Consider the following 22,911-nt stretch of genomic DNA (forward strand, 5'->3'; position numbering starts at 1 on the left):
GCAGCCACCGGAGGAAGCACTCTTGGCCCCTCCTCAGAGCAGGGGTAGCGCGATCTTGAGCTGCAGGCGCCACTTTTGCCGCATCAGTGGCTGCGCGCTCCACTTGGCTTATCCAGGCTCGGATCCCGAGCCCAGAGAGCTGCCCTGCCTTTATCTCCACCTCTGTCGCCACCCGGCGGGCAGCTCCTCCAGGCAAGACGGGCGATCGATCTTCTTTCCCCGGCTTTACGGATTTCCGGGGGCAAAGAATTTTGCCTCGGTCCCTACGAGCATCTCTCAGCCTCTTTCCCCCTCCCCTTGCGACTCCCCCACGCTGTGGGCGCGCGCGCGCGCACACATACACTCACACTGGCAGGCGCGCGTGCGCACGCCCGCGCGCCCCGAGCCGCGGAGTCTCCAGCGCCCCTGAGCAGATCCCACTCTCCCGGGCGCCGCTACTCACACAGGCTTCCAGCCGCCACGGGGCGTCCTCTGTCTGCGGCAGCAGCGACGGTGGCGGAGGGAAAGGCGTCTGCAGCCTGGCCCCGACTGGTAGCTTCGTGCTTGGGACAGAGTCCGGGAGAAGCGGAGAAGAAGGAGGACGCCGAGGCGAGGAGGAGCCGCGCCGCACCCGGCGCTTAGCTTTGCGCGGCGGGCTGCCTTCTCTCCGCGTACCGCGGCCCCAGGTAAGCTCCGCGGCCCGCAGCATCCTCGAGGCGTCTGGGCTGGGAGCGGGGGTTCTTTGGTCCCACCCCCGTCAGGGCACTGGGACCGAGGCTGGAAGGGGAGTGGGCGAGGGGGGAGGGGAGTGGAGCTAGAGGTGAGGCTGGTGTAAGGAGCGGTGCGTGAAAGCGTGGGGCTACTGTGGGCTGCCTCCCCGCCCTTCTCTGCCGTACCCTAGTTCAAGCTCCATCACTTTTATGAGCCGGGGTGCCGGCGCCCCAGACAGCTGTTCTCTGCTTCTTCTCCGCCTGCTAGCCAGTGTTGGCTGCGGGCTGGGCGCCCGCCGCGCGGCAACCACCTCCCCTGCACCTTGGACAGCGCACCCCGCCGCTCGCCGCCCCCGGCACTGCACCCGGGACCCTGTCCTGCCCGTGCAGCCCTCCCACTGTCCTCTTCTTTCCAGATTGTGACCATCCCGCCCTGAATCCCATCTCTTCCTGCCTTGGCATACTCTGCTCTGGTGCGGGCCGGAAACTTTCCTCTCAGCTTGGTCTGCTCTAGATACTATTGTTATTTGTGGCTGTCCCCTCTCACAGGGAACTAGACACCTTGGACAGGTCTTCCTTGGCGGGAGCGCTTCCTGGCAGGCCCAGCCAGAGGCAGAGGAAGCACTGGGCAGCTGGACTTGGCGGCTGCCTGGGTGCAGAGCCCGCACCTTGGCAGCTGGACGCTCTCGGGTTCCCCGCCTCTCTGGACACGTGCACGCCTCCCACGGACGCGGCCCCTCCCGGACCACCCCACGTCCTCCTCCTGCACAGCCACGGCCACCCCATAGGTTGGACACCCGGGGATCACTGGTTCTGATTGGTTGAAGGCGTAACCCCGCCTCCTTGTAGGGGGGTGGTTCTGGAGTGTTGTGGTTGTCATCCGAGGCGAGCACATGGGGGAAGTGGGGTCCACAGGTGGGGATGCCCAGCTGTTTAGGATCCCTGAGTCCCACTGTGTCTAACCCGCTTGTCCGCCTTCTTCCCTCACATACAGACTAGCTTTTCTTTACTCTCTTCCTCGGTCTTTCACTGCTATAACGTTTAAAAAACTAGCTTGTAACCCTAATTTTATTAAGATGGTTCGGTGTAGCAATTTTTAAAAGCAGATCTAGTAGAATGCGGGGAAACCAGTGCACATGAAGAGGTTCATGGCACACTGAGCCGCGGATTTGAGTCTGATAGTTTGGAGAAAGTAATGAAGGGTGCTTAAGGGATCTGAAGGGGTGGAGAAAGGGAAAAGGAAATTGATTCTTGGAGAAAAAGAGACACAGGTGAGAGAGCATAAGAAGCTGAGGAAGAAATAAGTAGGTCATTTGTAGGGTGAGATTGAAGGAGAAACCAAGAGGTGGGTGTGTTCTGCTGAAGACAGCTGTCTGGAAAAGTGGTAATTTTGGCTAATACTTAGTTTCTTATCATGCTTTGCTTTTGTTTTGCTAGCGTTGCATTTTTGATAGGCGACTTTATAATAATGTATATCCATCTAAAGGATATTGATTATTCCAGTTTCTTGTTACATACAGATTTGCAAATGGTAATAAATTTCATGAAGTGAAAGGCCCCTCTAGAGGGATGCATTAAACAGTTAAGTTAAAGTGCTTTTGAAATACTGGGGGAGAAGGCAGATGAGCATTGTGTAAAATACTGATTGTTCTGGCATTATTTTGAGCCTTTGCAGAAATACATATAAATGATACTGATTTCATTTCAAAGTGTGATTGCCTCTAGCATTTTCAAACTTTAATTCCTTCAGGCTGTTTTGATGTTGTGTCTGTACATCTAAGAATATTGTAATTCTTATCTTTAGAAGTCTTGTCAATGCAAAACAAACAGCACTGGTGCAAGTTAATGTTGACAACTTTATATTGAGTACACTGTGTGTTATTTTACTTGTAAGAAAGTAAAGTATGGAAAAATAACACAGCCTGACTGTTACGCCCCCTGGGGATTCATATCAGAACAAAGTGGAGGATTATATGAGGCTATTCCAGGGATAAATTTTAATTTTTTTCTTTTAACGATGAATACTTTTTAAGATTCATAGGTATAAACAATAACATTAGTTGAATTATCTTTTTACACATTGATAGCACAGGATATTAAGTAAAACACGATATTTAATGTTAGATGGTTTCAAAGTAGATGGTAAAGGTTATACATTTATTACTATATAAGTAGACAGAATTGCTTTTCTGACTGGAGGACTTCATATTCAAGGAGCAGGATTTGATACATCTGACAAATTGGAAAATTCCTATTGTTGAGAAAATAATTCTCTGTTTTCATTTCTTTACTTCATGCCTTGATTTGCCTTCAGGGATTTGGATTCCAGTTGTTGGCCTACAAATCTAGATGGGTTTATAGATAGAAAGAATGTATATAATCATGCCTACATATATGCATATCTGTAAAATGTATGTATTTATGTCAACGCATAGTTATATATTTATACACAATTTTAGTGTATATTCTATGTCTTCATATGCATGTTGTTATCATCCTTAGATTTTTTTTGCTCATTTCTTCTTGTCCAAAAGGTGGCCCTCTTTTAAACTGTAGAAAGCATTATCACCAGAATTGGCCAATAGATCATGGAAACAGACAATAGTATTTTGTTGCCTGGCAACCACCTACTGTGAATGAAAAACAAAGCAGTGACAGCTGCTTCCACATCCTGATATTCATACTGTAGCTCAGGCATTGCAACCCTGCACATGAGACAGATCTAAGTTTCATTTCAGTAAGGTGAAGCTATTTCTTTTTTTCGATGTTTTAAGAAGAATATTAATATTTTTATTGTAGTAGAAATTATGTTGTTATTGTGGGATGAAATGAAGCATCTAATTTCAATTGTTCTCTTAAGCCTAATATAAACTGAAAAATACAAAATCATGGGGACTGTTCAGACCCTTCTCATTCTTCCCTTTATAGTCATTAAACATCCATAAGCACATTTTCTGCTGCTCTCAGGTGCTCTTAGGATATTATAAAAACCTTGAGTTATCTGTGATATCTAAATGAATGGCAGGCTTTTTTAAAAAATATTTTTTAAGTTATACATGGGCACAATATCTTTATTTGTTTGTTTATTTTTATGTGGTGCTGAGGATCTAACCCAGGGACTCACACGTGCGAGGCGAGCACTCTACCACTGAGCCACAACCCTAGCCCCCAAATGGCAGGCTTTTACTGCTAAAAGGAAAGCAGAGATTGTTGCTCTGCCCCAACCCTTTAATTTTAAAGAACAGTAAGGCATAGTGAGTGAGTGAGTCAACCCTGGTGTCAGAGCTGGTTTCAGGGTGTCTTCCTCTGTGGAACACTTGACAATTCCCACCCTCCGAATTATATTTTCTTTGTTCTCTATTTACATAAAATTTGTAGCCCAAATTACAATAAGAATACTTAGAAGGTACAGTCATATATGCAAGTAGAATTTTGATATTTACATACTAGGGCTATATTGTGGCCTTAGATGCATTGTATACAGTATATTCTGAGTTTAGTCTTGGAAAGTTCTGTGAATCCCACCTCTCTCAAAACAGTGAAGCCAAGATACTTGCTTAAATAGTTGTTTACAGCTATGGATAATCTTTAATAATATCTTATTCTATGTGTGCATTTTTTTAACAGGGATGAAATTGAAGATTGCATTGGTCAGGATGCTCACTTGCAAGAGTTTAAATTTTATGGGTGATTAATGCATCACAGTTTGAGGTTTCCTGTCCTGCAACACTAGACATATGTTGGTATAGTGATTTGGGCTCTTTAAAGTGGGTGGGACAGACTCTGTGGCTGCATACTCTTGTCTATACCACCTTGCCAGAGGGGCTGCCTGGTGCCTGTTGATAGAGGATGAGCCATCTATCTCTGAGAGAGGTAAAATGGAGATTGTTTCTGAACTTTAAAATGATAACAAATTATTAGGTGACAAACTTGGATTACATATACACAGTTTAAGGGTATCTCCTAAACTTGGGTAACGTATTGCATGTGTGATGTTTTGAGGTTCCTTACGCTATCTTAAAGAACCTGTACTATGTTGTTTATTGTTTATGACATAAGTAAGCATTTAACTTTAAAGAATATCTTAAGTAGAAAAACCTGGAGTGGATTGATTGTAGAAACAGTATAGTGATGGTATTAAGTACCATTGAAGAGTCATTTTCACCAGAAAAGATACACGTTAGCAGATTTGTGAGGGGGAAGAAATTGATTTACAGCAGGTTTAAACTAGTTTTAGAAGGCTGCCATTAAGTTTTTGTAGCTAGAAGGCTTTTCAAACAGAATAATGATTTGGCAGATTTCAAGTGAACTTTATAATTTGAAAAACAAAAACAAATCATTTTCTAGTATCTGGGTATAATCTCTTGAGGCACAAGTACTTGTTTTTGAACCTTTGAGATAAATATGAATTTCAAGGATATTTTAAAAAAATCGGAACCATTTCTGTATCCATTTGCATAGTGTGATGTTAAATATTCAATAGTTCATACATTTAATCCACTGGAATCTTGAAATTTAGTTAACTTCCCTCTTCTTTTTTCTTGTATTAGGTAATGTATGTGTAGATATGTGCACACACACAGTACTTAGATTTTTTTCTTATTGCCATTTTCATCCTTATGATAGAATACTATTGGACTTGATTTGTGGTGTTTTTCATGCAGTAAAGAGAAGCTTTAAACAAGAGATATTTATGTTTTCTATTTCTTTATGTCAGCTTCTGATATTATATCCTGTAAACTCTCACCATCCTGAATAAGATGATTGCTAAAAACAAGCCAGCAAATAAATACATAAGCAGCATCCTATTTGCTACCCTCCAGGCTAGCTGGGAAACTATATTTTCTCATTCTGAGACATACATTTGCTTCTGTGCACACCCACGTACACACATAGAGCTTAAGATCCTGCAGACTCCTGTTTTAAAGGTGGATAGATTCAGTATTGTGGGGGGGGGGGAGATCTATGTGTGATAGTACTTGAAGTAAAGACAATGTAGTTAGGTTTTCAGAAATACAACAGTATAGAAAGTATCAAATTTATTCCTTTTGTAAAATGTTCACATTTATGTTGATGGTATGACCAACCCATGGCACCTAGAGTAGTGCTCAATACCTGCAGTAGAGGTTGGCATATGATAGACAGTACATATTTTGTGAAATTAATGCACCTTTCATCCCTTTCAGATAATGATGCAAGTATTTTAGTCTTTGTGTGAAAAATATAACTGAGAGAATGAAGAAGAAACATTATATTTTTCTAATTGTTTTTATATAAGAAAAGTCAAAATAGCTAATGTTGCCAGTGGTATTTTGGAATATACTTTTTGTCAGTGTGGAAAGTTATACCAGGGCTATTGATTTTTCACAAACACAGCCATCCCAAGTATAGGACAGTTCTTTAATAGCCCACAGCAGCATAACAAAGGTTATGGCACCAAGTCTGAAGGAATACTTTATTCAGCTGGCCCTGGAGGGTGAAGTTTGCTAGCCCCAATGTAATTATCCAGACTGGAATTCCGCCAGCATGCTGTGGTTAACATCCCCAACAGTGGGAGAAAAACCACGAATGAAGTCTTTAAGGACTAAAGTGGCCAGAGCCTCTGCTTTGGTCTTATTTGCAAGAGGACACCTTGAGCATCTAGTAAGCCTTGAAAGCCATTGTGCACCTAAGGGATAGAGTCTGCAGTTGACATGCGACCTCAGGTGCAAAAATTGTGATCATTGGAAAAAAGTTACAATCCTAGGTGTTCAGTGCCAGTGAAACAAGACCTTTATCCTGCCACATCTTTGTGATGTAGGTAGAGAGTAGTGGTGTCTTGCAGGCAATTCTAGAGGGTCATTAAGTAGGCTCCAGTTCCTTTTACCATTACACCACGGCTTAGATATTTATTTCCTTTGTAGGGCTTTATTCATAATTTTACAACAAATATTTGTTAAAATGTGAGATGATAAAAGGTTGAATTACAGGTTTAGAATCTCTAATATGAAGTGTGAAGTGTAAAATACAAAATTTTTGAGCTCTGATATGATGCTACAGGTGCAAAATTCCATAGCTGTTCTCATGTGACAGGTCATAGTCAAAAAAATCACTAAAAATATTGTATAAGGTATATATGAACCATAAATGAATTTTATGTTCATACTTGGTTCTCATCCCTAGGATATCTCATTATGTATATACAAACATTCCAAATTCAAATTTCAAAACACCTCTGGTCCCAAGCATTTTGAATAAAGAACACTCAACCTATACTTTTCTGGAAGAATTCCTGATTGTTTTGTGTATAATAGATGCTCAACATATATTTGTTTGAAAATATACAGTGAAATAATTTGTATATTTCGTTGGGGCAATTAATTGTTTTATCTAGGGAACCTTTGATCTTCAAACATTTATTGCACACTCACTCTATGAATGGTACTGTGTTTGACTCTGGGAGTTATGAAGACTCTTTAAGACACAGATCCTGCTCACAGAAGAGGGGGCAAAGTGCACAAAAGTGAAATGCACAAATTCACTGTGATTTGATAGGTGACTGTGTGTGGGGTCAGTTGGCTGGCAGAGCAGAGCCATGGAGGACCAGGAAGGGTCTACTAAAAAGGTTTTGAACTTAATAATGAGATTGGCAAGCTTTTCTCAAATCTACTTGTTTGTAGGAATGAGATGCTCATAACAATGTTGATTTCCAGATTATACCCAGGACCCACTGTGTGGAAATCTGTAGGGACATGGCCTGGTGGAGCAAACACAATCAATTTTGTATTCATAACTCTGATACTCCATATGCCAGTACATGTCTATAGAATTTGTTTGCAAATGTTTCCTATTCTCTGAGTGCTCTTTCTCTCACATGTGGGACTGCTTGGTAATGTGACAGAGTTAATGGCCTCAGGAGTTGACCTCAGCCATGACAGAACACAGCTAAATAATAATACCCTAGCATCCTTGACTCTTTGAGTGCAGTAACTCTAATTCACATTCTATACCATGTTCCAGAGTCCCCTCATGAAACCCAGCCTCAGTAACCCAAAGGGACTGCCTGTTAGACAAACTGTGCTTTCTGGCTATTATCCTTCCCACTTCTCTACCAGTACTTCTAGGATTCCCTCCCAGATAAATAACTTGCTCTCCTGTGCTGCCTCAAGGTCTGCTTCTGGGGAAATTCAACATGAGAGCTGGAAGAATCTGCTTTTACCTTTTACAATGAGGCAGGTTTTGGAGGCTCAGTCTTAGGTGAAAAAGAGCTCCTGAAGAGTTTGGGAGAGGGCATTTCCATGTTGGATTTGGAACTTAGAAAGATACTCTGGCAGATGTGTGGGGAAGGGATTGACAGAGGAAGAATCAGGGACATGGAGGCCAGCTGGGAAGTAGCAGTGCCCAGGTAAGCAGTGATAAGCACTTAAGCTAAGGTAAGTGCTGGAAGTGCAGGAAAGGATTTTAGATGGATTTTGACAGAATACTACCTAGAAAAACTAGTGATGTGATGTGTGATTAGGTCCCAAGAGGAGCTTCCAGTCCTTCACCCTGCCCCATTGCCTTGTTGTGCCCATTAGACTTGGCACCCTTGGAAGGGCTGCGAATCCTCTGTCTTGCCTATAATCTCACTCAAACTTTCTAGAGTTAAATTGTACAATTCTGAGCATAAATAAAAGAAGGAAGGATAAATTGAAGAATATAAATAATTCACTATCAGATCATTAAAAGAAGAAAGTTATTTTATAGGAAGGATTTGTGGAGTTTATGGGAGGGCTGGAGAGGTATCCTGTGATGCATGTCCATTTTGTGATGAATAGTAATTTTTCCCCCTTTGCTCTTAGCCCAGAAGTGATTTCCATCCACCATCAGTTTCTGGAAGACCTAGCACAACTCTCTGTGCACTTATGCCTTTTGTTTTTCCTGCTGCTCTGATAGCCTGTGTTTTAGCTAAGTGAATGAGTGGTAGCTGGAGGTGGGGCGGGATTTTTCCTCTTGTTCTGTCATAATTCCAGGCTTTGGACTGCAATTTCTCCTGCCAGTTCTTAAGCCACCAGTTCCTAAAGAATATCAAGAGGTAAGAGAGTGGGAGAAAGAAAGCATAAATCCATAAAGAGAACTGTTTTGAATTAAATGCTTAATTATGAAATGAGCAAGTTAAAGCTTGTTAGATGATATGAAATGAGATAAGGCAGTCTTCTAATTAGTATTATGAATACTAATATTCAGGCTCTGTCTATAGTCAGAAATGTGAAGGCTGAATAATCAAAAGGAACCTGACACCATCGTATTTTTGGAAAAGTAGCATTGACTCAATGACAAAAAGACCAAATTATGAGAAGTTGTAGAATGGGTCAGGAAAGAACTTCCTAGGCTGTGATTAACAGGGAGAACAAAGAGTCATGACAGTAAAAATGCTGAGCACGTGGGTGTAAGAGAGGCCAGGGACACTGTGGGTGAAACAAAATAGGAAGGAAGAGGCCTTTTTAATGTAAGAAATTATGCGTGTGTGTGTGTGTGTGAGAGAGAGAGAGAGAGAGAGAGAGAGAGAGAGAGAGAGTGTGTGTGTGTGTGTGTGAGAGAGAGAGAGAGAGAGAGAGAGAGAGAGAGAGAATCCCCCCACTGCCCATGACACTGGGGATTGAACCCAGGGGTTTCCTACCAGCATTTCTCTCCTTCCCTCTTATGTTGGGTGCAGCCTTCCTTGCCCTTCTCAGTTGCTTTTTGTATCAGATGGGGCTCACTCCTGCAGCTTCCTTTCTGCGATTTCTTGGGAAATCGTGGCTTGCTGTATTGGGTCCATGGGAGGCCCACGTGGGAGACAGTAGGGAGAAGGGCAGAGCAGGGTATTTTTTTCTTTGCCTTGATTGGGCAAAGGAATCTCTCTCATAGCATATCTAATGCCCCAGCTGCTCACTGGTGCCCTTGGTCCAGAAGGCTGCGGTACCTCTGGCTATCCTCTGTTTAGTTGGGGGTTGGAGGGCTTCTTGTTCTTACTTATTCATCTCTGGATTACCTCACTGTCTGGTGTTGGGCTTGTAGTGCCTCCATCACCTGAATAACCAATTCTCTATGAAATTTCCTCACTGGAAATTAATTGGAGAGATTCTGTTTTCCTAGTTAGACATTCTCTTAGTTTCTCAAAGCATGGAAACGAGGTAAATCTGATGAACCCACATTTATAATCTCATCCCTGGCCCAGGAGTCTCCACCCCTTTACTGATTCTTATTTCCTTAGCATTAGTCTTCCCTTTTCAAATATATTTGTCAGTTTTGCAGTCTCCTTCCAATGTCTTCACTATTTTATCCTTCAACCTCTCATTTGCTAACCTTCCTTATTTTATGCCAGCAATTCTTACTGACTTCATCTCTATGTGTGATATCCTTAACATATTAATGTAATGGTCTTATGACACTCTCCTGCATGTGCTTTGGCTTAAGGTCATACCTCTGCTGCAGGAGGGTTCAATATTGGTGGTACTTCACTTTTCTGTATCGGCATGCTTTTGATATATGTTATCAGATTTCACCTCATCTCCTATAAAAGTATATGTGGTTTTATAGGAAAAACAAAGCAAGAATGTTGGCAAGAAGGGAAGAGTTCTCAAGCTGGGCCATCATGGGGCCACACACATGGCTTTAAAAAGACCATAAAAGAGCAACTTGGAATCTGCAGAGGTGGTGGTGGGATAGTGCAGTGACTGTTCAGACTCCTCTTCCTGCTAGAAAGCAGTCTTGTTGGTTGCTACCATATTGGTCCTATAGCATCTTCATCCCTTATCCAAGGTGTCCCCAGCCAAGCACAGAGAGTTGGAAGCTGGATCCTCTGTCAAGAAAAAGATATAGAGGTATCTTTAACAGAAATGTTCAAAAGGGCCCATGAACCAGCTGAGGTGCTGCATACTCTAATGCCAGAGGCAGTACATTTGGGCATTGTAGCACACATGGGGACATTTTAAAAATTAATAGCCATGCAAATCACCACTAGTTCTACACATCTGGCACCTGGGAAAATTAAAAGCGTTGACCAAAGAAGAATTTAAGTTTTGAAAAACAACCATGGCATGGGTAGTAAATGTGTTTTCTTACCTTTGAGTAGAAATAGGGCTGGGGACTGTGGGCTGGTGAACACATTTATGAACAAATGAATCTTTTTGGAACCTGCCTGTAAGGCTACTTGATTGTCTGTGCTCTCCATAATGATAAGAAGTGGTGAGTGCCAGGCTGGAGAATTGTGGATTAGGTAGCTCTGGATGAGTTGACAATGGAAAAGAAATAAGCTTATTTTAAATGGGCATAAGCTTCAAGGCAAGTAGTTAAGACACACTTCAGCATCATGGAAAAATTAAGGTTCTAGTTAATACAAACATGAGATTGGAAAAAACAAATCACATACCTATAATCACCACAGAACAGTTTGTTTAGTAACAAAACACCAATTATACTCACTCTTCTGTGCATTTATCCTCTTTTCCCTGTATCTTTCAGAACTGAGTTCAGGGTGTTTTTTATCCTGGTAGTGCTCTGTGCACTTTTCTTTAAAAAGTCATGTCTGTGAGAGCAGCTGACAGTTTCTTGTGAGATCTTTCGGAAGCCTGGTCTCTTACCCTTTTCAATATTGCATCTTTCTACAGAGATGTACACTGTTTCTTTCCTTATTACTCAGTAATGTGCAGTGGCGTGAGGAGAGAGCTTTTAAATGGAACTTTCTTGATCATCAGGGACTTTATCCTGTCAAGTAACACAAAGCAGGTGCTTTGAAAGTTAAAGAAGCTGTTTTCTGTGCATTCACTGAGGCAGATTTTATATACAGCATGCCGAGTTGATCTTACATAGTTTGATTTTTTTTCTCATCCAGTTATTAAGGGATTATTTTTGACATGTATATTTTAGGTCTCATGAAATATTGTGACCACCTTAACACTCATTTTTTAGGAGAGATTTAATGTTTTTTGGATGCTAAATCCATGCTAAATGTTCTGTTTGATGAATGAATAGGTATTTATTGGGCTAAGTTCATACTAGGTACAGGTAATACAGTAGTGAGCAAAATAATCATTATTTCCGTCTTGCTTGGAGTACACAGTTTACTGGAAAGGACACTAGATAAATAAATGAAAAAAATAATTAGGTAATTGAAATTTATAATAAGTACTTGGAAAAGACCACATTTTTCTGAAGGGGCATGGTGAGGGTGAGATGGTCAGGGACCTTGAATGGGAAAGTAATTTATAAATCAGTGCATGAAGAATGACTGGGGTTATCCGGTGGGGAGTCCTGTGTTATAGCCAGATAGAGTTTGACCAGTGTTGCTGAAAAGCAGAGAGCAAAGGTAGACAGTAGCTGAGAACAAGGCTGCTGAGATACAGGGCTTGGTTATGCCAGAGCTACTAGGCCATGCTCTGGACTTTGGATCTGTGGGGAGCTATTGAAAGGTTTTTGTTTTCCTTATTTTATATAGAGGCGAAATTCATATGACATAAAAGGAACCATTTCAAATGAACAATTCAGTGGCATTTAGTATATTCACATGATTGTACAAGTACTATCTATCTATTCTAAAACATTTCATCCTCCCAGATTAAAACTCTATGCTGATTAAGAGTCTCTGAAGGATTTTAACTGACTTATCTTTATGGGAAGCTTCCTGAGAAAGGATCAGTGTGGCAAGACTAGAAGCTGGAGAACCAACTAGGAAATTATCGTCAAGTCCAGGGTACATAGTGGTGGCTTCCTAAACAAGCAACAAGAATAGTGACTGGAGATATGGAGATGACGAGAATGATCCAAGATAGAGTTATATGATTAGTTTGATTATACTATATGCATGCTTATAATTTTGAGTGGAAAAGGTCCTTATAGTGGATGCATCTTTAACTTGATCCCAATGCCAAACATAAAGTATTGACAATATGATAGGTGGTGTTTATTTTTGATTCTTTCTTCAAGTACTATGACTGTCCTAATTAAATGGTGACTGTTAATAATGGCAGTATCATGTATTATAATGTAAGCACAGTATAGTAATTTACTGTAAAAGAAATAAATAACTGCTGGAAATTAACTTGTGAAACAAGTTAAAAAAATTTCAGCTACCTGATATCTGTAAATTTCCTGTTACTTTAAGGAGATGTTCATACTGATAAACTTATACTAGAAGCTAAAGTTTCTGAGATCTTCTTTTTGGAGATCCTACAAATTGGAGTAAAAATCACCAGTAAACCAATCAAGATTTTTATCTTTGACATTTGTTTTCTTTTTGCCTTTAAGTACTTTTCCTGACCGGTTGCTACCTCTTAGATCTGTGATTTCCAGCCTGAGTCTATAACACTCAGGTGCCACTGACCCAACAGTATTCAGAAATCTAAGTGATCTCCTATCCTCCAACAATTTATATAATGTATCTAACTGAATGGTAATTTTAGAACTGAAAGAGATCACAAAGAACATTTAGTCTCCTAGTTTGCTTGAAAGCAATACATTGGGAGGGCTTGAAGTGCCTGAAATAAGACTCCACTGAGGGTGGGTTAGGTCCTGGTTTACGCAAGGAAGTGTGTGGAAGTCCAGCAGCAGTCAGGGGTAAGCCATCTGTCTGCTTGACATAATGGCACTCAAAACCAGCCACTCTTTGCAGCTTTTCAGTGACGTCCTTAGTCCCTCCATCTGAAACCCTGTCATGACTCAGACTGTGCCTTTTCCTCCCTCAAAGAGGAGTCTTTCTGTTTTGGGGTATGAACTGTTCAGCTTCTGTAAGAAGATGTTTCATTTTGATTAATGTTATTTCTACTCTTCTAGAAAGATGCTTAGGCACCCCTGGCTATGTTTCTTTTCTGTCATGTATGGATTCACATCTGAATGTTATTTTGTTCCTTCATCATGGAATTTTATAATGAAATAATATTTGGAGTGCCTGGCTAGTTTCTTTGACTTTTTCCTCCCTGGAACACTTAAGTTTGGAAAGAGTTTTTAGGCCAAGCTGTCAATTTATTTTACAATAAAGGCAGAATCAGTAAATAGCCAGTTTTTTTCCCCCCTGGATATCTGCAGTGCAATACTTGCATTTCAGTCTTTCTAATCTCTCTCTTTTTTTAGTTTTTTAAAGATTTATTATTCAGGGCTGGGGTTATGGCTCAGCAGCAGAGCCCCTCACCTCGCATGTGCAAGGCTCTGGGTTCGATCTTTGTCATCACATTAAATAAATAAATAAAAAGTTATAAAAAATTTATTTATTCCAATTAGGTATATATGACAACAGAATGAATTTGATGTGGCATTGCACCATATGTGCAGTCACATATGTACCCAGGGTAATAGTGTCCATCTCATTCCACCATCTTTTCTACCCCATTTCTCCTCCTTTCCCCTCCCTCCCCTTTGCCCTATCCAGAGTTCTTCCATTCCTCTCATGCTTCCCCCTGCCCCATCCCCATTATGGATCAGCATCCACTTATCAGAAAATATTCAGCCCTTGGTTTTGGGGATTGGATTACTTTGCTTAGCATGATATTCCCCAATTCCATTCATTTACCAGCAAATGCCATAATTTTATTCTCTTTTAATGCTGGGTAATATTCCATTGTGTATATATACCACAGTTTCTTTATCCATTCATCTAGGTTGGTTCCACAGTTTAGCTATTGTGAATTGAGCTGCTATAAACATTGATGTGGCTGTGTTACTATAATATGCTGTTTCTAAGTCCTTTGGTTATAGACCGAGGAGTAGGATAGCTAAAATGGTGGTTCCATTGCAAGTTTTCCAAGAAATCTCCATACTTCTTTCCAGAGTGGTTGCCCCAATTTTCAGTCCCACCAGCAGTGTACAAGTGTGCCTTTCCCCCTACACCCTCGCCAACACTTATTGTTGTTTGTATTCTTGATAACTGCCATTCTGACTGGCATGAGATGACATCTTAGAGTAGTTTTGATTTGCATTTCTCTAATTTTTAGAGATGTTGTATATTTTTTCATATATTTGTTGATCTATTGTATATCATCTTTTGAGAAGTGTCTGTTCAGCTCCTTAGCCCATTTATTGATTGGGTTGTTTGTTTTTTCAGTGGTACAGTGCTTGCCTAGCATGTGTGAGGCATTGGGTTCAATCCTTAGCACCACATAAACTTAAAAAATGTATTGTGTCCATCCAGTTTTTTTAAGCTTAATTCCCTGCTTTAAAATGCATGTGATTGTAAAACAGCAAATGCTATAGAAAAATTCAAAAAGAAAAGTAACATTTCTCAAATGTCCTACTAGAGATAACCATTGTTGATATTTTAGTGAAATTCTTCCAGGCAGATATCTGAGTCTGTGTGTGTCTTTCTCTATGTGTATATATACATGTACATGTGTGTGTGAATTCACATATAAGCACTAAGTATAGATAACATTCTAAATAAATGAAATTCTTCAATCTGTATTTTTCTGATAACATGTAGCCATTTTTTAATGTCAGTAAAAAATATATGTATTTAATGACTGTATACTTTTATTGTATGTAAGAAAAACAATTTCTGGGGAAAAGTGGCATTTTATGTATATATGTATGTGTAAAATAAATAAATAAATATTTATATATAAATATAAATACAGCTGCTGTAATTTAGATCTGAATAGCCGTCAAAGGCCCATGTGTTGAAAACTAGGTCCCCAGCCCATTGCACTGTTGGGAGGTGGTGGAACTTTTAGGAGGCAGGGCATACTGAAAGGAAATTTATTTAGATGTACCCTTGGAGGGGATATTAGGATGCTTGCCCCTCTTCTTCCTCCCTCTTGAATTCCTGGCCTCTGTGAGGTAAGCAATTCCTTCTGCCATGTGCTCCTGCCATGATGTGCTATCTCATCGCAGGCCCAGAAGCAATGGGGCCAATTGAGCATCAACTTGAACCTCTTAAACAATGAACCAAAATAAACCTTTCCTCCTTATAAGTTGATTTTCTCAGATATTTGTTATTGAAAAAAAGCCAACACAACAGCCACGAGAAAGCCATTTTCTGATTGCCTTAGATTTGGGTAAAAATTTATGTTAATCCCATCCAAACTTTATGAATTGGAAACTCAAGAGTTCTCTTGGAGAAAAAGGGGAAACATTTTGCTGAGTAGGCAGCTAATGGTGTCTATTAATGTTCTCTCTAGTTTTACTGATAGACATTTGTTTTCAATTTTTCATTCTAAAAGTCATTGCTGCTCTAAGCATACTCATATGTACACTATTTTACACTTGGGTGGTTATCTCATTTGGGTAAATTCTTATTAGAGAAATTGCTGGATCAAAAGGTATACCCATTTTATATTTTAATAGCCATAAGCCATCTAAGCTATAACACCACACTTTTGCCAATTATGCGTTGATATCCCTCAACTGCCTGTTGGGAGTTTTTCTTTTAAGCCTCTGAATCTTTAAGTGGAGGCTTCAGAATTGAAGCAGAATCTCAGGTGTCACAATTTCTCTGAGCAAGACAAATTTGAACTGACGTCAAATTTGAGGTGAATCAAAGCCTCTGTGGTGTTAAAATGCTTTACCAGGAAGGCAAGGAGGAAAAGATAGAGTGGAGCGTGCTCTACCTGTTGCAAGTGAGTGATGGCCCAAAGATTGACTATTTGGGAGCCTCTGAATCTGCTCATTAGCACATTGCTGTTTCTGTAGTCATGTATTATTGTCTACCTCTTTCTTCATTTCAATGAATGAGGCAAAGACCAGTGAGCCATATTGGAAGTCCTGGGAGTTGGTGGCCATTCATGCATTTACTCTGAGCTCTCAACTTGTATATTTTCTGCAGTTGAATTTATTGGAAAATGAGTAACTTAGAAATCAGTGGTTTCTGGGATGGCAGGGCAGTGGGTACATTGGTCATCCTTTGAGACAGTGAATGGGGATGCTTTGGGGATGATACACTTTCAGGAACCCAATGCAGAGATGTTTGCCAGGGTAATTAAGTACATTTGATTGGAAACCTGAAGAATGTCAGAGTTATGATTAACACCTTTTGAGTATTTTAGGCATAGTGGCATATATTATCCTCTTTAATCCTCATGACAATTCTTTATACCAATAAGAGGAAACCATAATTTGTCCACTTAAGCAAGAATCTTGAACCCCTTTTTCTATTATATTGTGTTCCATGATGCTTCTCTCTTAAAATAGGAATATTATAGCAACTTGCTTTTTTTTAACTGATAATGGAAAAGAAGCATTTAGTGTTGAGTATTGAAATTGAAATATGGCATTGAAGGAATTTACCTTTTATCATTACAAATGATAAAAATGACTAAATTATAAATGACTCAGACAAAAATCGTGCAACTTAGAAAACAAGGAAGTTGGATCAACAGTGGCAAAGGGAACAGGCTTTCCCTTGGGAAATGACTTGGCAAATTGGAAGTTTTCATGAGCATCAGACAAGTGGAAAGAGGCCAAGTAGTACAAATAGACAAGATAAATGATATGGTATATGTGTATATGTTTTAAAGCTATAAATATGCTAATTAATAATTATTATTTTTAAACAAGAAATGTTTACCATGGAAGCATAAGTCCATGACAGAAAATTTTATTACAAAATATGAAGTAAGTGGAGATTTGGAGATATCTGAACTTATCTGCTGTGGTTATTTGCGTTCAGAATGCTAGAAAGGCATAGATCAGTGGAGTCAAACCATAGCCTAATCAAAAAAAGGGGTGGGGGGGAGGACAGCTTATAAAAAAAAGCATAACTTGATCAGAGTGAAATACATGTATATGAAAAAAGAGAACATTAGGGTATAGAGGACTCAGTGGAGAAAAATAATCTTACTAGAGTGGAGTTACATAACACAAGTCCAGTTCCTCTGACGTTCAGCAAATGAGAGAGTTCTTTGGGAGTATGGACCAGAAAGGCCCAGCTCTCTTAGTACCTGTCTCTCCTCTCCCTTTCTAATTGTTGAATGCTTGGTGGAGCTAGAGGGCACTGACAGATGAGTGGTCTTAGTGAGTCTTGTATTGCATCTGGCAGCAAGTGTATTGCTCTCCTCAGGCTCTTGCCAGCTGCCTCATACTGCCTGTGTGTGTGGTGTCTGCCAGTGGACAACTGATGAAGAGCCACTGGGGAAAATACAAGCTTTGGCAAGTGCTCAGCAGTACATGGCAGAACCTATTCACTGTGAGTGCTTTGGTGGGAGTTGAGTGCATTCTTTCCCACTGATCTCTAATGAACCTGTTATGGAATATTTGCTGTAGTATCTCCTAAGTCACCTTTATTGGGAATCACATCCCTTTCCTAGTTGCACTGGTTGTTAGAAACTTTCTTTTAACGTGCAGTCTAAACTTTTCTCACCTTGGTTTCAGGGAGTTGCTGCCTATCTTATTTGGCAGTTGCTGGGAGTAGCAATGACCACTGGTGATGCTGTAGAATGAGGAGCAAAATAGAAGCTGAATAAAGTTTGGCTTTCTGCATATGTCAGGACAGAGCTTTGGGTTCCAAGGTAAAAAATAACACAGAAACAGGAACTGGACATGTTACTGAGCAGTGAGTGCATCCATGAGTGGCCTTTGATGCCCACTGGGGGTATCTGTGTCTCAGTGTTAAAAGAAGTTGCTTCAAACTTCCAGTGCTCCAAATTTGTGCCCATGTCTCTTTAGTCTCAAAATCTTAGCGTGAAATATTTAGTACCTTAGGAAAGTTAAATTAATGGTGAGTCAGAGTAATTAAGGCAAAGTAAATAATCTCCAAGGTTCTCATTCCCCGTGAAACTAATTTCATATCTTATCCTTCATGTGTTAAAAATAGTTCTCTGCTAATTCAAGATGCCTGTGCTCTGTGTTGGTGAAGTGCACTTCAGTTCTATTGAAAGGATGCAGATTAGAGAGTTATTTTCAATTGGGCGTTTTTTTTTTAAAGAGAGACATTCATTTTGGCACCACAAGAGCGTGAATCTCTTTGGGTGAGTTGAGAGTTGGATACAGCTGCAACTGGGCAGATGATGGGCCAACTAGCTTATGATACCTCACAGCTGGGGCATCCTTTTCATCCTTCTAGAGAGAACTCTTAAGTTCCCTTTCATCTGTCTGCCGATGAGGTTAGTTTTACTCTTGCAGGGTTTTTGACTGGCCACAGTGTATTTATGTCTACAAGTTTATAAAGTAAAGCTGTTTTGTTCTTCTGAGCAATGGGAACATTAGGATTGAAACACAATTTTAATTATTTTTTTAAGTTAAAATAATCACAAAATTTGAGCTTACACTTGTTCCCTTATTTGTGTATTTTTGGATGTCAGTGCACCAAATCAGCTACAGCCTCACACTGCCCCATCGTCCCAATGCCTAAGAAGGTCATAGTGCTCTGGCTTGAAGGCAGGGCTAGGATGCTGTGCTTGTCTGCAAATGAAACTGCTTTAGGACTTATTGTTATAGGGTAGTCTTTGTGAAATGGGAGAATCTGCTCTCTGTAACAAGAGGATTTTTTGTTTGGAAAGAGAAGTATTTAACATAATCTTCTGTTACCTGTAGCTGAAATATAAGATCATTATCACTACAGTGTACCTTCAAAATCCATGTTATCTTTTTCTCTTCAAAGAGAAGCCTCAACGCTTTAGTGCATCTTGGGCCTGTTCTTCCAGAAAACAGTTTTGCTTTTAAAATGTTTTGAGAAAGCAAGATGGGAGTGGAAGTTGTGGGGTCCTGTGTATGTCACAGAATACAATCTGTATATAGCTACATGTCCAAGTAGGAAAAAAATGCCTAATTAATGGAGAAGCATATGTGTAAAGTGACTTTAATGAATTTCTGATTTTTAAGATATCTAGTTTCAGTGTCATTTCACCTATTGGGCAAATTTTTAATTTCTCTTTCTGACAAAAAAGAAAAGAAAAATGAAAATTCTGAAACTGAGTTGAGTGTAGGCATGTGATGTGTATGGGTGATAATAACTCCTTTGTTGTATGCCAAGACATCAGACTTCATAAGGACCTTTATTTTTTTGTGGTACCAGGGATTGAACCCAGGGGCATGTAACCACTGAGCCACACCCCCGGGCCTTTTTTATATTTTGTTTAGAGACAGGGTTTCACTAAGTTGATGAGGCTGTCCTGCTTCAGCCTGTGGAGCTGCTGGGATTACAGGTGTGTGCCAATGGGCCTGGCTTCATTATGACTTTTTGACTTCACTATCCGTATCATAATAATTATGTAAATAGAGAACCTAACAATGTGAAAAGCCACATCTCATCTTTGGATCAACATGAGTGAATTGTGTCATGACTATTATCAGTTTGAAAGGTGATGACATAGAAATTTGGTGGAGTTGGTTTATCCTTTGTTCCTTCATTGGTTGATCCTTTCCTTCATAATTATTTACTACGTGCTTTCTAATGTTACAGCAGCTCCAAAGGTTCAAAAACGAGGTGATCCTGTCCCCTTGGAGTATGTGGGTTACAAAAAGAAATGGAGTGGTAACCAGCACTGAGTGATCAGCCTCAGGAAGCAAACAGTTGAGTATTTGAGGAGCAACCAAAGGTGGAGATTAATTCTGACCTGGGCATTGCCTTTCTCAGAGAAGAGAATGAAGCTTCCCAGCAAAGGAGCTTGTCAGCTGAGCCACAGAGGTGCAAAGAACACAGTACATCTGGGGAGAGTAGTCTGCAGTGACTGGGGCATTGAGAATGTGCGGAGAGTACAAGGAGATGAGGCTTGGAAAGGTCACATAGCTCGTGAAGGACAGGGTTGGAAGGAACAGGGTTTGTTGCTTCCCAGTTGATGTTTCTCCATTACACTAGGTTCTTTGTTACTTAGATTCCCCCGCAACTATGTCATTAGCACCCTCTATATAAGCCGTGTTGAAGGATATGATAACTAGACATTTTACTCGACAAGATTATTCCATTTAGCTAGTGGCACAGCTTGTGTTTTGGTCAGTGTGGAGCTCTGTGGATTCCTGTGGATTTGTCAAGGTGCAGGGAATAGGGGCTGAAGCCCAGGTGTTCTCAGCTAGGTGTTTTCTGGCAGGCCAGAAAAATGCCATTTTAATCAGCCACAAGAAAGTCTATTCTTACTGCATGACCTGCGCTAGTTTTGAGGTCTCAGAGGTTATGTCTGGGGAATATATAAGCTTTACTAATTATTTTGAGGAGATGGTGTATTTAAGCTGTTTCTCCCATTGAAAATGAATTTTTTGGTTCATATACATGAGTAAGTGCTAGAAATAATTGGAAATGTCTTAAAGAAAAAGGGTAAAGTCGAGGTAAGGCTTGTTAGCTGTTAGCTGATACTCTTGCTTGAAAGCAGGCAGGTTTTGTTAGATTTAGTACACTGTATGTGGTGTAAAGAACAAACCTTTCCATTTTTTTTTCCTGAGAGCCATGATGTTATCTCCATAATTGAAAATAATCTTCTAAAGTTGCTCTTTAACTAGATTTACACAATCCCCTTTCAAATCAGCTGTTATCTGCCCTTACATTTCACAGTAAATGTTGCTGTCTGCACAGCCCCTGCTAACAAGAAGATCAAGTGTAACTCATTTCATGATTCGAAATAAAGTGTTTCTATTGTAATTATCCTAGCTCTTGGTTGTGCTATTACAAGTGGGCTCATTTCTCAACTGCATTTATGAGGATGTTTGATTGTGGAATGAAGGCTCTTGGTTGAAGCAATGTTTTCTTTCATGAACATCTTACGGATTTTTCTAACTCTCCCAATCACTTTAGTTTTTTTTATGTTTGAAATGCTTTCGTAGCTGTTTCAAGGTTGTGGCTGGCATTAAGTGAGGTAGGTTTTGAGAATGTTTTCCTCAGCTATACTGGGTGATACTAAAGAGGCATTATATTCCCTTTTTATATCTTCACTGATTCAATTTTGTCAAAATTAGAATAAACACTATGCCTGTTAAGCTGCAGTTGGCAGGTTTTAAATAGGTGTTTTATGATGGTAGTGAGGGAGGTCAACATTAAAATGTGCCACCAGGCAATGTTGTGAAAAGCTGTGGCATTTCCTTTAGAATTCCTCAGGTACAGGACAAATTCTCGTATGTTTAAGATATACTCTGAGTCTTTCGTATTTGTGATAATCCATGTAACTTTCTAGATAGTGTTCACATTTCATTATTGTTATGTTGTTCCACTTACATTATTGATCTAAAAAAAGACTTTTGCTTATTTTAGGCTAGCAACATTTTCAATATTTTTTCTTTTAAATCAAAACTACTAGTTGCTTACATCCTCAGGGAAGATGTTAATCAGCAGCCTTGGAAAGATGAGACATTACATGCTGTTTAAGTTGGAGCATCAAATCCATCTTGAGACTGCATATAGGAGGCGTTCCACAGGTGTTTGTGACTGGTACTTTGGGAGGTGAACAAGGCTTGAAAGTGGAATGAAAGATGGGTCTGGGGAGGAAAGACATCGAGGCAGCTGATTGGTTTTCAGACTTCTTTGAATAGAGTCAAGACTCCACTTCATGATGTTAGTTGGAATGTTTAGATTAAGACCTATAGGTTGAATGTTTGTGTCCTCCCCAAATTAGGATTCCCTAAATCCTAATCCCCAAGGCTGTGTGGGAACCTTTAGGAGGTTGTTAGGTAGCATAAGAGAACAGGCCTCATGATTGGGGTTAGTGCTTTTATAAGAGACCCAGGAGAGTTCCCTCTCCCTCTCTACTAAGTGAATCTGCAGGCACCTTGATCTTCCTACCCTCTAGGACTAGATGGTAGAATGAATTCCTGTTGTTCATAAACCACCTAATCTATGTTATTGTTATAGCAGCCCAAATGAATTAAAGATAAGACCTAACTCTTCTATTTAACAACTGTCTTTTAAATATTTAAGGCTAACTTTCCTTGGATAAAAAATAAGAGGGCCGCACAAGAAGCAACTGCTCCAAAATGAATTTTGTTAAACCTGAAGAAGATCCAATGTGCATGAACCGATAATAAAGAGACTGAATTTATGAGCTGTATTTAAACTAGTTTGCCATTTTAGACTATCTGTTGTATTGATCAGTTCCATTAGTAGGGATAATTGAGAATTGACTGAATCACTTAGACACCTTCCTAATTACATTTACACAAATATAAATATTCCATAAATATTCCACATACTATTTCACAGGCTTTATAAAATGTAACACTTTGTTCCCTTAAAATATCTTGTGGCTTTGGGTAGAATAAGCATTGTTTTGCATTATAATTAGGAAGAGTAAACCTCTTGCCCAATTCCCACAGTTAGCTACAAACAGTGCCTCTTTAGGAATGCAGGGTTCCACCTGATGCTTGTCCCAGAGTGCTG

At 40.1% G+C, this 22,911-nt stretch overlaps 1 protein-coding gene across 5 annotated transcripts in view; it reads left to right on the plus strand.

Moving 5' to 3' along the window:
- Nucleotides 1–360: 360 nt before the first annotated feature.
- Nucleotides 361–22,911, plus strand: part of Enox1 (ecto-NOX disulfide-thiol exchanger 1) — a 542,803-nt gene continuing 520,252 nt past the window's right edge. For all 5 annotated transcript variants that reach the window (XM_046454324.2, XM_046454323.2, XM_058582598.1 and 2 more), the window contains exon 1: nucleotides 361–665. The gene's annotated coding sequence lies outside the window, so the exon portion shown is untranslated. The remainder of the gene's footprint in view (nucleotides 666–22,911) is intronic.

The sequence above is a fragment of the Marmota monax genome, unplaced genomic scaffold (genome assembly GCF_021218885.2).
Source record: "Marmota monax isolate L192 unplaced genomic scaffold, Marmota_monax_Labrador192_F-V1.1 WCK01_AAM20220418_F8-fsc00011, whole genome shotgun sequence".
Classification (NCBI taxonomy): Eukaryota; Metazoa; Chordata; class Mammalia; order Rodentia; family Sciuridae; genus Marmota; species Marmota monax.